Genomic DNA, 14,486 nt, shown 5'->3' on the forward strand with positions numbered 1-14,486 from the left:
AATATAGGTTCAATGGGACAACGCAATTGTAAAAACTAGTATGTTTCACTATAGGGGGTTAATCCTCTGCCCATTCTTGTGATGAAACAGTGATAGAAAGATGTTAAGCATAAAGTATGCTTTTAATTATTCCTATAAGTGTGTGTATAGTGATCTTTGCATACTGATGCTGATTACATTGGAAAAGGAATCACCTATGTGAGAGAGAAGAGTGGCCGCTTCAAAGGAGAATTATTAAGAACACAATTCTCTAAAAACTCTCGTAGAACCAGGCAGATGTTAAAGGCCAAAATGAACACAAAAGTGAGAACTGAGTATTCCAGGAAGGATTCTGTGTGAACTATGTTGTCATTTACACAAACGACTAAATGGTTCAAAGATATCGCATCTACCATTAGTCAGTAAAGAAGATATAGTCTCACAAGGAAATGTTCAAAGAGTAACATCTACCTATCCTATGCAGGTTCCAACTGCAGAGCTTTACCACTAGAGTCTTGCATAGTATTCAAATAATTCATGTGATGGATTGTAACGTTTGCAACGTTTTTTTGATTTTGAATGATTTTGAATTAATGGACTTTAATGGGCCTTTATGTGTATTATTTGTGACCTTTTAAATTTCCAAACGTGGATTTTAACTTAATGGATGAATTTTTAGTAAAAAAGAAGTTTTTGGAATAATAATTCCCAATGGGAGAATCAATTTGGAAAGGGAAAAAAAAAATTAGTTTTTTGCACATTTTTTGTTAGTGAGTGTGATAAAGATCAGGTACTATGAAAGTTCGAGGGAAATCTAGATGGTGTTTTGTCTAAGATTTCGAATCCATTGTATCCTGGGAGACTGCCATCCGAAAACACCAGCACTGGTAAGATGGGAATAGTTTTAAGGACACTGTAGTACCACATAGACCTCGAATCAATATTTCAACAAGCAAATCAAATCTAGAAAAAAACAAATTCCCAATCTTTTTTATTTATTAATTTTTTTATTTGATTATTTTTCTGTATTTTTATTTGTATCTTCATTCCACATATATATTCATATATTATGTATATTTTTAGTAACAGTCCTTTCGCACAAATTCATGGCACCGAATTCACACCTTCACCATTTTTCAATTGCTGCTTTAGTGGCGGATTTTGCAAATAAAGTACTGAATTTCCAGATTATCTTTTTTCCAGCTCTTGCTCTTGTAATCCAATTGGAAACTAAAAGCCACAGAGGCATACAGATTAAAACAAAAAATAGAAAAAGGAAGAAAAAAGAAAAACGAAGAGGAGGTTCATTTTGGTTTGTTAGAAAAATTCTTGTAAACAAAATTTCCTATCCGTGAAATGAGAGCAGGCTTGAGTACGATCCGGCAAATCCTGACGTCGGAGGGGGCCAGTGTACTGAACCATCTCCAAATCCTGCCGTGAAAGCCACCATCGAACAGTCTCTGTATTCCTTTGCTGCGGCCTCCACCGTCGCAGCTGCCGTGGCCAACTCATCTCCAATTGGTTTGGGATTCCGGCCAACGGCGGTGGCTACGCCGAGTCAGAATTTGTATTTGAATCCGCGGTTGTAGCAGCAAGGGAGCAGAGGTTGGCGTGAATTCGGTGTTGCAGAGTCAAAAAATCTCGTAAAAAAATAAAAAAAATAAAAACAATATTAATATTTTAAAAAAATTAATATAATATGTGTCAAATAACTATTATGCCCTTCACTTTAACACCAATAATAATAATTAACCCGGTTTACTAATGGTGTCCAAGAAACTTCGTTTTCAAAAACCAAATTAATGACAGACAACCCAATCTGCTTTATCTAATAATGATAAACAAGAGGCGGTGGCGGCTACCTATTCGTTTTACGCTTTAACTTTTAAAATTTTGATTTTAGCTTATTTAATTATTCATAATAAAAATACAAATTTTAATCTTTATTAAAAAATCAATATCATATTTGTCATAAATCTATTGATATTCTATGGAATAATTTTACGATTAATATTTTTTTCATTTTTTTTTTCCATTTACTAAAGTTTTATTTTTTGGGATCAACATTTTTTATAATTGGGATAGAAGTAATTGTGTTAAATATTTAGAAATATATGTTATAATAATAAAAGTATAATACTAAAAATAAAGTTACGATAATAAATAATACATTTTAGTTATTACATACTGTAATAGCAATTACACATTATTATTTATCAAATACTCAAATACTAATTTTTAATCACATAGTAATTATAAAATAAGAATTTACCAAATACTTAATTGATTATTTCTGTAACATAGCCAAAGTTGATTTTTTTAAAGCTACAGTAATACCAACCTTAAACCATATTTTTATTGAGAAATTATATAATAATCATTTACCCAAACAAATAATTACATTTTAAATACTTTAATTTGGAAATTATTCGACAATGCTTTAATTTTTCATTATTAGAGCATCTCAAATAACAAATTACATTTTGTCATTACCATTTGAAAGTAGCATGAGATTTCCGAAATAAATGACAATGCTACTGCTGCATTTTGGCATTACTACTCTAATGACAAATGTCAAAAAATGGTATTGCTGAAATTTAAAATTTATTTTAATCAAACCCACATTAGTGAGATTATATAAAGATTGGTTAACATAGGCATGTAAATTTACTATAATAAAATTATATATCAATACATCTCTTATTAATTATAAATTTTGGTAATAATTTGGAGATTACAAAAATTACATATACATAAAAGCATTGAAAATTTCACCAAAAATGAAATTAAAAGCATTGGAAATGTTAATGCTACAGACTATAGTAGTTGGGAATTGTGAATGCTGACGCAGGTAAAAGAGACAAATTATACGAAGTTATGCAGTACAAAGAGCGTATTAACTGTTAATGGCACCTTTCCAGGGCCAACCATTACCGTCCACAGAGGGGATACAGCTTATGTTATTGTACACAATCATGGCCATTATGGCCTCCACCGTTCACTGGTAATTAATAATTAATAATTAATATTCTCTCTCTCTCTCTCTCTCATAATTTCTGTTAAATTGGTCTGGTAATTTGACTTTCTCAACGTACCGTTTAGATATTTTATATCTCCAATTAACTAGATGATGTGACAATCTGTTAATGATTGAAGTTGCGTCAACCCCACAGCACACAAAATACAAGTTAGTTCGGAGCCAAAAAATTAAAAAAAAAAAAAATACAAGTTAGTTATATACTTTTTTTTTTATTTATAATAGTTTTCTCTTATTTTGCTAACATCTCTCTACCTAACTAAATCAATTTTATTTACTAAACATACATATATATATATATATATATATTGACACAACAAAATTACAATTTATTTATATACATCTATTATTATTTTAATAATAATTTTTTCTAATATCTCTCTAACTAATTAAATCAACTTTATTTGATAAATATACATACGTAAAATTTTAACGAGAATATTTTCAATTTTTTAAACTATGTATGAATTGAATTAGTTGGAATTTTTGAATTTGATGCGATATATTATTATCTATCAATGTAAAAATTTTAAATGATTAAGCTCAATTATTGGAATCTCATTGTACCTACATTATATTTGGATAAATGTAAAATTAATAGAAATTTAATTTTTTTGAAAAAGTAAAAAAAAAAATTTGTTTTGATATTTATTATAAAATGGAAAAATATGGGTTTAGGGAATTAGATTCTCACAAATATAGAAAAATATATGGGAAAGTTGTTCCCACCTATATAGATGTTATTTTAAGAATTTCAAAAAAAATGGTTTTGAAATTTTTTTAAGATACATATTTACTCTTAATTTATTATACAATATAAAATTTAATTATTTATAAATCCTAACTTTTCTATTACTCACTAAATAGATGAAAGAAAAATTAATTGTAAGGAAACTAAATCCCGTGAATCAATTTCCCTCTCAACTTTAACACTTTCCAAACAGACCCTATATATATGTATGTATATATAATATATTAAATTTACATTAGTTATGACAATTATTCTAAGGCTAGCTATATGGTATCTTAGTCAATAGTCAACTCATATCATAATGATAAAATAATTGTAATATCAGATATTTTTTTATTACCTTTTAAATCACATTAAATATGTGTTTAGGTTGCTTTTAAATCCATATTTTTGGATTATGGAAGAATTTTTCATTATATGTAATGTTTGGTAAATCTATAAATTTTAAATTTTTTAATAATTTACCTCTTCCAAAGTTAGAATCTGATAAGTAGCCAGGATAGTTCCTCAAATTCTCTTTCTATCTTAATCAGAATTTTAAATTAAAATTAATATTATATTCCTCAACTTATAATAAAATTTCTCTATACTCTAATAATATATATAAGGAAATGATCATCCGTATTAAATACAACTATAACAATTGAGTATTGTTTTTTTTTTTTAACGAAACACTCCAATTTTAATTTTGTAACTTATAGCAATTTTGAAATAATGGTTAACCAAAAATATAAATCAAATTGTCAAAAAAAAAAAAAAAACTAGTTATTGTTTCAACAGAATTTTTATTTATTCTTTCATAATCAGCAGTAACCCCAAATTAAGTTTAAATATTAGAATTTAAAATTTAAAATATGGTCAAGTGATATATTAAAATTTTATTTATAAAAGTAAATCATGTCGAAATTCATTGATTAATAAATATAATTTTAAATCTTAGTCTTTGATGGAATACAAAAAAAGGAAAAAAAAAGAAAAAAAGAAAGGATGCCGACGTTAATCTGCATACTAAAAATCTGATTTGAATTTAACTGATTTTATATATAATTATATATATATATATATATATATACACACATTTAGACTGCCTGTGTATTAAGAACAATGAAACCAAGTATAAATTTATAGGAAAGTAATTATATAGTATCATGTATGACTAGCATTTTACTCTGTTTCAACTATATATAGTAAAATATTAATAAATTAATAATCTCATTAAATTAATAAAATTAGTCAATCCCAACAAAAGCAAATGTACTGGATGAATAAATTTACAAAGTGCATAAGATAATTTTTTTTTTTCAAAAAAATCCTTTAGAACGTATTGAATATATAAATTAATATTTGATTAAATCTTATGAAAATAACAATATATACAAGCATTTACTATACATAATAATAAAAAAATTATTTAATAACTTCTATTTTTTTCAATTTAGCTTCTTCTTTTTTTTTTCCCCAAAATATACATCTAAAGTTTTTTTATTTTTTCCAATATATACAAGAAAATGAAATAAGATTTGAAATAAGAATTGATCAATTGATCCATAATTTTCTATAAATAGATATCAACTAATTAGCCAACTCGACAAATGACTTTTAAAATTTTAATATAAAATTTAGGAATAAATGCATTTTTGTACCCTATATAATTACAAAAGTCTCAATTATGCACTCTAAAATCAATTTTAACATACTCATACCCCATAATTTCAAAATCATTTTAATGTTGTCCAATTTCATTAATTTAACAAATTCCGTCAAATTTGGATCACGTGCATCTCATATTACCCCTCAAAAATCATTTTTTATATTTTTTTAAAATTTCATTTGTCTATTTTGTTGGAGTAAAAGAAAAAAACACTTTAAAATCCTTTAAAATCATTGAATATCGTTTCGGATCTCTAAAATCAATTTCCTCAAATTAATAAAAACAAATACTAGATGTTTAACAAAATCTAAAAGTTTTAAAAAAAAAATTAGATGCTAAAAAATTTGAGAACACGATAGAAATAACATAGAGTGAAAAAATTTTGATAGTCTTAAAAAAATATCAGATGTTCAAAAAAATATGAGAGCCCAAAAAAATACTAAATGGTAAAAAAAATAAAATTGAAAGTATGATAAAAAATATTAGATATTAAATAAAAAAAATCCAAAAGCCTAATAAAAGTATCAGATATTCAAACAATTTTTAAAGTAAAAAAAATTACCATCTCATTAAAAAAAAAAAAAATCCGAGTGTTTAAAAAGAATACCAGATATTCACAAAAAAATATAAAAAAAAAAAACTCAAGAACCCAAAAAAACAACTAGATGTTAAAAAAATTTAAGAGTTAGGAAAAAATCAAATGGTAAAAAAAACTAGATACTTAAACATTTGATATTTTTATTAGACTCTCAAAACTTTTTTAAATATGTAGTATTTTTTATCATCTAGTATTTTTTTTGGGCTTTTAGAATTTTTTTTTTTTTTAGCATCGAGTATTTTTTTTAATGCTGTTAAAATTTTTTTACTATATTGTATTTTTATTATGTTTCTAAAATTTTTTTAGCATCTAATTTTTTTTTTAACTCTTAGATTTTGTTAAAAATTTAATATTTTTTATTAATGTGAGAAAATTGATTTAGAGACACAAAATGAAATTCATTGATTTTAGAGGGTACTTTTATGTTTTTTTTTTTTTTTTTTTAACTCCAACAAAATGAATAAATAAAATTTTAAAAAATAAAGGATAATTTTTTAGTGTCACATTAGGTGCATGTGATCCCATTTTGACGGAATCTGTTAAAATTAATGAAATTAAACCACATTGAAATAATATTGAAAACACGGGGATATGGATATATTAAAATTGATTTTAGATGATCCAATTAAAACTTTTATGATTATATAGAATATTGAAATGTATTTATCCCTAAAATTTATCTTACCGACATTAATATATATTTGTTATACTTTAATATTTTCTATCTTGATTGACGGACAATATTAATGTGTTTTTAATTGACGGACTATGTTAACATGTTTTAATTTTAAAGCTGATAGCCTGATATCGTTGCCAAAAAGTCTCTCTCTACTGTGTTTGTGATAATTGTTGTTTTGATTCTCTTTCTAGTGACGGTGGGCATTATTACCGCTGACTTGCTTGGGTGTCGGTTATAGGATGTTATTCTCCTTTTGTTTTTAAAATATTTTTGTGTAAAATAATATTGAAAATTTATCAAATTTGCATATACCATTTATATAATTGATTTATTTATTACTTTTAAAATTGAGTTATCCATATTTATATTATATTGATATATAACCAATTAAATAATGACTATATATATTGATATATGTTGACAGGACTCGCTCCGGAAACCTTCCCAGGATCTCTCGGGTGATCCTGCCTAATGAATTTCCATGGGACAATCCTTAGAGAATTTCCAATAGAATCCCACCTTAAAACGTAGACAACCAGTATATGCGTTACTAATAATATCTCAATATATAAATATAAATAAATCCACAACAGCACAAAGTCCACAACCGGCCTATTGTACCATAGGCCATAACTACACCCATAAGTAATATGGTTTCTACTGAGTCCAATATTTAAATCAGAGTATTTTAAAAGTGTTAACAAAGTTTAGAAATATAAATAAGAAATAAACAATGTCCAGAAAGATAAAGGTAAGATACATAAAAGATAATACTGCTGCTGTCGTGGAAAGAATAAAGTGACAGGCTATGTGTGAGGTAGACTGCTACTAACTGCCTGGACCTAGAGGAACGAATTTAAAACAATAAAACATGAGATAAAGAAATCTCAGTGAGTGACATAATACAATAGCAAAAATAATTATTTATTTATTTCCGTAAAAACTTTCTCTCAAGGCCTCTCGTTCCACTCATTTTGAAAACTTCCCCGTTTAAAAATCATTTTGTAAAATCTAAACTTGTACTCCAATTTAATATCATAAAACCGATACTCAAAAGTATAAAGTGAGCAATCATTGTAATATTATAAAATGTCTTAATCAATATATAAATACTGAGCATAAATTATTAAAAACGCAGTGCCACAAAATATTTATTAACGTGCAGTAATAATCATAATATTTGAAAACTAACAATGTACTCAAAACGTATACAATGTACCATTTGATGTATTAAACTACCCATCTCACGATCCTTAATATACAAAAGGCATCATGAGAGTAGTAAACCGTTGGGACATACCCAACCTCACGGTCTGTGATGATAAATAACCTATAGAATGAATCCAATCTCACGGTACCGTGGCAATAAATAAACCTATGGGATAAACTCAACCTTACGCTCCGTGGTAATAAATAACCTGTGGGATGAACCCAACCTAACGGTATTGTGGCAATAAGTAAACCTGTGGAATAAATCCAACCTTATGGTCCGTGGCAATAAATAACCTGTGGAATAATCCCAACCTCACTGTACCACGTCAATAATTAAACCTGTAGGATAAACTCAACCTCACGGTTTGTGGCAATAAATAACCTATAGGATGAACCCAACCTCACAGAACCATGGCAAACTTAGTGCGCTATAATATAATACTGAACCGAAACTCTGGTACTATATGGTATATCAATTAAAAATAATCAATACAGCATCCTCAAAACAATCTTGTAAGATCATATATACTTTTCCAAACAATTCTGTATCATAATTCATAATTAATATTCAAATTCAATCGCTTATTTAAATATTTTAAAATATTTAAATTATCATTTTATGCAAAAATCATAAACACCACAGTGAAATACATTCACCATAAAACCAATTTTAAGCACCTAAAAATGATAACATATTTAAACATGCTTAAAATTATATGATTTTTAATCCGCTTTTTCAAATCAATTATTTTCCAAAACGATTTAAAACCTCAATTTAATTACCAAGATATTTAAATACCATAAGTTTATTTATGAACTCATTCTAATGGAAAACCATTTGGAATATTATCAAACATCACATAAAATGATAACTCGTATATGTGAAAGCTGATATTTATATATGTACAAAACAAACATTTCAATCAAAAGGTATATACGTAAAATATTTAAATCACATATATATTATACTATATACCCAAAACATTTTAAAAAGATATACCAACTCACTATACTACAAATGCTCACTCTTGCTTCTTTGCATAACCACCTCCAGACTCAACACGAGTGTCTGTAATATAATAAAATATTTCTCAGGCTCCAAATAACTAAATCAAAGACATTTGTACAACTCAAATATCTTAAATTGATTTATACTACTATATAATTATGTAAATTGGACACCAAACGGTCTAATTATATCAGGTATCCTCGGGACCTAGTACCCAAAATTGGGGATTTTCATCTGAAGACTAATCTTTCAGAATTGCACCTTCTAATGGATCCTAATAATATTCAATTTCACTAACCCAACTACAATTTTAACCGATTTAACCAATTTTGTCCAAACACAGTCCAAATTTATTTAATAATTAACTAATTGATCCAAAAAAGAAAAAATTATCAAACGACCTCCAAAATTTACAAACTTTATATCCATAAAAAGGTTAAGAGACAAGGAACACAGTGGTATGCTTACCTCGGTCCAAAAGTTCATCTGGTGATTGGAAAACTTGGTTGAAGCTTCAGCCGAAATTCCCGCTGTCATATCTCTCAAATGGTGAGGAATATGGGCAAAAGAACCACAGAAATGAGTTCAGAGTGTTCGGAAATGGTAGGATAGATGTATGGGTTGGCCTGAAACGGCCAAAAAATGAAAAAATCCGATGACCCACCTTGCCAGCTGCCGTGGCGTCGGCCATATCCAGGCTCGTACGGTCACTGTTTGAAGTTAAATTTCATGGTTGAGCTTGCCTTCACGTGGGCTTTTTCCCTGGCTGGCGCTTGTAAGAGATTGGTGGCCAGAATGGACAAAAACAACAATGATCCGATTCGAAGTTAAACGGATTAAAACGACCCAGTTCGGACCCACGGGCCTGGAGGGATAATTTCTCTGGTTTTGGGGATGAAATGGTTATTTTGGAGTTTGTTTCCTATTTGACACCTTACCGAGGCTTATATAGGGCCTTGGATCACTAACAGACAAAAACTGGAGACTAGTTTGGACACTGATATAAAACTTATGTTTAAAATTTCTTGGAATCATAATTTTTTATCCGTGACTCAAAATTTAGTATATCACCAGTCTATGAACTCATATCGACGAGATCTACACAATAGTATGTCAGTTAAATAAAAAATATTGACCATTGAAAAAGTTAACTTGGATCCACATATTCTTGATTTGATCAAACTAAGTCAAACTTGGCCAAACTTATTAAAATGTGTGTATTTTTGTACGGATTGTTACATATACCATTTATATGATTGGTTTATTTGTCACTTATAAAGTTATTTTCTCTGATGAAGGAAGAATTTTGGGGTGGCATGCCCACAGTGATTGGACAAATGCTACAGTTAACTTTTTTTATATAATATTTTAGAATATTTCTTCATATATTTATTCATTTTTTCAACCTATAATTTTGGTTTCTTGAACCTCAAGATATTAAAACATCTACTTAATATAATCCATTCGATTAATTTAATGTATTTTTTATTTTTTTTTAATACTAAAAATCTAGTAAAACAAAAAAAAGCGAATCCTTTGATAGAAAACAATTAAATTTATACATAGTATTTAAATAACAATAGATTTTTCTTTGCAAAAAATTAAAAATTTTATACATTTATTCTTTATCTCATTTAACTTTGTGTTACATCAATATCTGACAGTATAAGATGAGTTAGGTAGCGCATTAGATCTAAACAAATAGAATAGAATATCCTAACAATAATATTATTTTTTTATTTTTTATTTTTTTATTATAAATTACATATAATCAACAATCTGCTAAATGTTCATTTCAGTTTCTGTGAATCAAGAACTTTGCCCCATTGCTTCTTGTTCTAGGTCAGTGGGACTAGGCTCTCTTCAAGCTTAAACACTATTAGCTTTGTGACCCCAATCATTGATATATTACAAGCATATTGCAGGTATCAGCTCTTTCCTGTTGGTTTACTATTTCAAATTGAAAATGTTTCTTAATACACCACAGAATTATTGTACACATCCCATCACAAAATTTTCACCTCAAGTTTGACTGCAATGTGATGATAAATTTCAAAATAGCTATATGTGTTTGACAAGTTTTAGTGTAAGAAAATGGAATTAGAAATGATGAGCTATTAAGGATCAACTGATATTGATTTCAGAATTTAGTAACAGGTGGGTGTACTAGGTAATCTTGTAATTACTAGGCCCTAACTACCATATAGTATATGTTTGATAGACTAATTAACCTATATATAATCATCTTGTAGATTCCATATGTAAATGTTATTAACCTATATAAGTGTCTTTGCAAAAGCTTGATTGGGCTTCAAGGAAAGATGGGCTCTAATAATGGGGTTTACACCACAGATTTTCCCAATAAACCACCTTATTTTTTCAACTTCACAGCAGATGTAGGGAACAATACCATGAACCCATGCTTGGGGACAAAGGTGAAGTTAATAAACTATTTGGAAGTTAATCAACTATATGGAGCAAGTTGAAATAGTGTTTCAAGGAACAAATATTCTGGCTCCAGAGAACCACCCAATACATCTACATGGTTTTAGTTTCTATTTGATTGGAAGAGGCTCGTGAAATTTTAACTATAAAACATCACCAAAGTCTTCTAATTTGGTTGATCCACCTAAAGTCAACACTATTGGTGTTCCTAAGAATGGATGGGCCACAATCGGATTTGTTGCTGCTATCCTGGTATGTTCTTCTTTATTGTGCCTTTAATAATCTCATGTTGAAAACAATATTAATTCAAAAGTTCATCTTTCTATTTTTTTGGGAAAATAAAATTATTAAAGTAATTATTTTGTAACCATATTGGAGGGTTGTGTTTCAGAAGCATGGCTTATGCATTGCCAATAGGAAATTCATGCTACCTGGAGAATGAACACTGTGCTTATAGTGAAGAATGGGCCCACCAGCCGAACAAGCATTCTCCCACCACCTAATAATCTTCCGTCTTGCTCCAAGTCTTAATTCCTTCAAAATCTTAATTATATCTATCTTCTCTACATAATAATGGCTAAAGAGTTGTTTTTCCCTTTGAAAAAAATAAAAACTTTATAGTATATATATATACTCAGTTTTAAATAAAATTTATTTATTTTATTAAATTAAAATTTATCTTGAACGGTAATTAAAATTTTCAATTAACATATACGTGTGTATAAATACATATGTGTGTGTGTGTGTGAGAGAGAGAGAGAGAGAGAGAGAGAGAGAGAGAGAGAGAGAGAGAGAGAGAGAGAAAGAGAGAGAGATTAGGCTTTTATTAGAATGTTCTAATAGAATTAATGCAGACTTCAATATCACAAAACATGTTGCAAAGGGTTTTTCTCTTGCAATATGTTGCATAACTGCAAAATCTGTACTCAATGCTATTAGGGTGTCCTAATAAGCGAACGACTATATATATATAAGATAAATGTTATTATGGACTATATCCTCATTAAGAGGTGGGCATATCCAAGATATTAGAAAAGTTGTATATATCTGATTTCAAATAATTATTTATTTATATTTATCAAAAAATGTAATTCTATATTTATGTTTGGATTCGGTTTATTTATTTATTTTGAACTTAATATGTAATTTAGCATCATATAGTTTGGTAGATTACATTTATAACTTTAAAATATTACAATTAAAGTTTTTAAATTTTAATTTATTACATTTGAGTTCAATTATAATTTTGGCCAACCACAATTAACACGATATTTAAATTAAAGGGTACAAACTGCAAATTTATAAAACATGAGAATCTAAATTCCAACAAATTTGACTAAATTACATTTTAATATTCATAAAGTGGAAAGGAGATATTACATACCTTTTTAAAAAGTTAAATTGAATAAAAAAAATATGTGAAATCTGATAATCTAAATTACAACATTTTAAACTTAAAAAAAAAAAAAAATCAAAATGCAATTCTTCCAAATTAAAAATGCTAAATTAAAAGAGATTTGGTTATGTGAGCTGATGCACTCATTTTACCACACGTTTAATAAGGATGTTTCTATATCATAAAATGACAATAATAAATAAAATTAATTTACTAAATATGTTTATATTTTTTTTAATGTTATTAAATATTAATTTATCAAATATGTTCATATAAACAATATAAATATTTTTTAAAATAAATATATTATAAAAATGTGATATAATCATTTATATAATATAATAAAATATAATATGTACAAGTAAAGTCTTATAAAATATAGCTCGTTAGTAGAGAGTTTAGTTGTTTCGGTTAGTTTAAAAATCTACTTAAAGTGGGTTATGGTTAGAGTTATGATTAGGGTTTTTTCGATAACTAGCCACTTTACAATTGCATTTTAGAAAAATAGCAAATTTTTTTATTTTTTTAAAAACTAACCAATATTTTACCCGTTTGGACTAAAGGACCCTTATCTACAAAAGTTTTCCTTTCTTCTACACAGCCGTTCGTTCGTGGGGGTGGGGTTTATACAAAACTGTTCGTGGGGTTTCTCTAAACTCTTTGCATCTCATCGCCTCTCACTCTCATTTTTTTGTATTTTCTCAGATCTCAAACTAAAATCAGGTAAAAATTTTATCTTTTTTCTTATTAGATGAAAGTAAGGAAATATGTATTTTTTTGTTTTTTCTCTTTCTATTTTTTCTTGTAAGTTTTATTAGTTTAGGGTTTTTTAAGCTTCTTATTTGATATGGGTATGCAAGAAATTGATTTATGAGATGTTCTATGTGATTTTAAAGATACTTTAGGTGGCATATGGTTTGAAAATGGGAGAAATTTTGTGTAAAACTGAAAAATCGCGAAAAACAGTAGAAACGGAGGAAATTTGGCGAAAAAGATGAATTTCCGCCAATTTCCTCCAGTTTGTCAGTTTTCGCAAATTTCCGCCAATTTTCCGCCAGTTTTCTGCCAGTTTTCCGCCAGTTTTCCATCAGTTTTCCGCCACTTTTCCGCCAATTTTCCGCCAGTTTTCCGCCACTAGGAAAAAGCTATATTTGGCCCCAAAAAAAAAACAGAATCAACTTTTTTAATACAGTTAATATGTTTGTTTAATATTATTCAAAATTTTATATATTTATTGATTTAGTTTAACGTTATTCATTTAATTTTGTAGTCAAATGGAAGATGATGACATTGTAATTGCGGTTTTATACAATGGAACATTGGTACAAAATGGTAGTGGTGATTGGGAATATCGAAATGGTAAAAATGTAATGGTTTCCGTCGGCAAGAGATGCACAAAATCAGAGTTAGAGGACTGTGGCATATTTACACTCAAGACCATCGAATTCTTACATGCTAGATTACCATTGACATTCACACAAGATAACATGGAGTTCTTTAGGAAGAAGTATGCATATGAGGTTTACAACAAAGAACTTAGCATATGAGCTGCGTGGTGATGCTTTTTTCTTTCCTTTTTTCATGTTTATAGATGCATATTATTTATTATATTTGACTTTTAATTGTAAATATAATGGTGGCTTATAATGTTCATTTAACAAAGATAACAATGTGGTATTGATGTAATGATAAGTAATTGACCTTATAGGAAATGTGCCATGTTTATTTA

The 14,486-nt window shown here is 27.8% G+C and overlaps 1 long non-coding RNA gene across 1 annotated transcript; it reads left to right on the forward strand.

The window, feature by feature from the left end:
• Positions 1-13,270: 13,270 nt before the first annotated feature.
• LOC132803875 (uncharacterized) lies at positions 13,271-14,486 on the forward strand. Its single transcript, XR_009639122.1, has 2 exons — positions 13,271-13,480; positions 14,028-14,486. It is a non-coding gene; the product is annotated as an uncharacterized LOC132803875 (long non-coding RNA).

This window comes from Ziziphus jujuba, chromosome 5, assembly GCF_031755915.1.
Source record: "Ziziphus jujuba cultivar Dongzao chromosome 5, ASM3175591v1".
NCBI classification, from domain to species: domain Eukaryota; kingdom Viridiplantae; phylum Streptophyta; class Magnoliopsida; order Rosales; family Rhamnaceae; genus Ziziphus; species Ziziphus jujuba.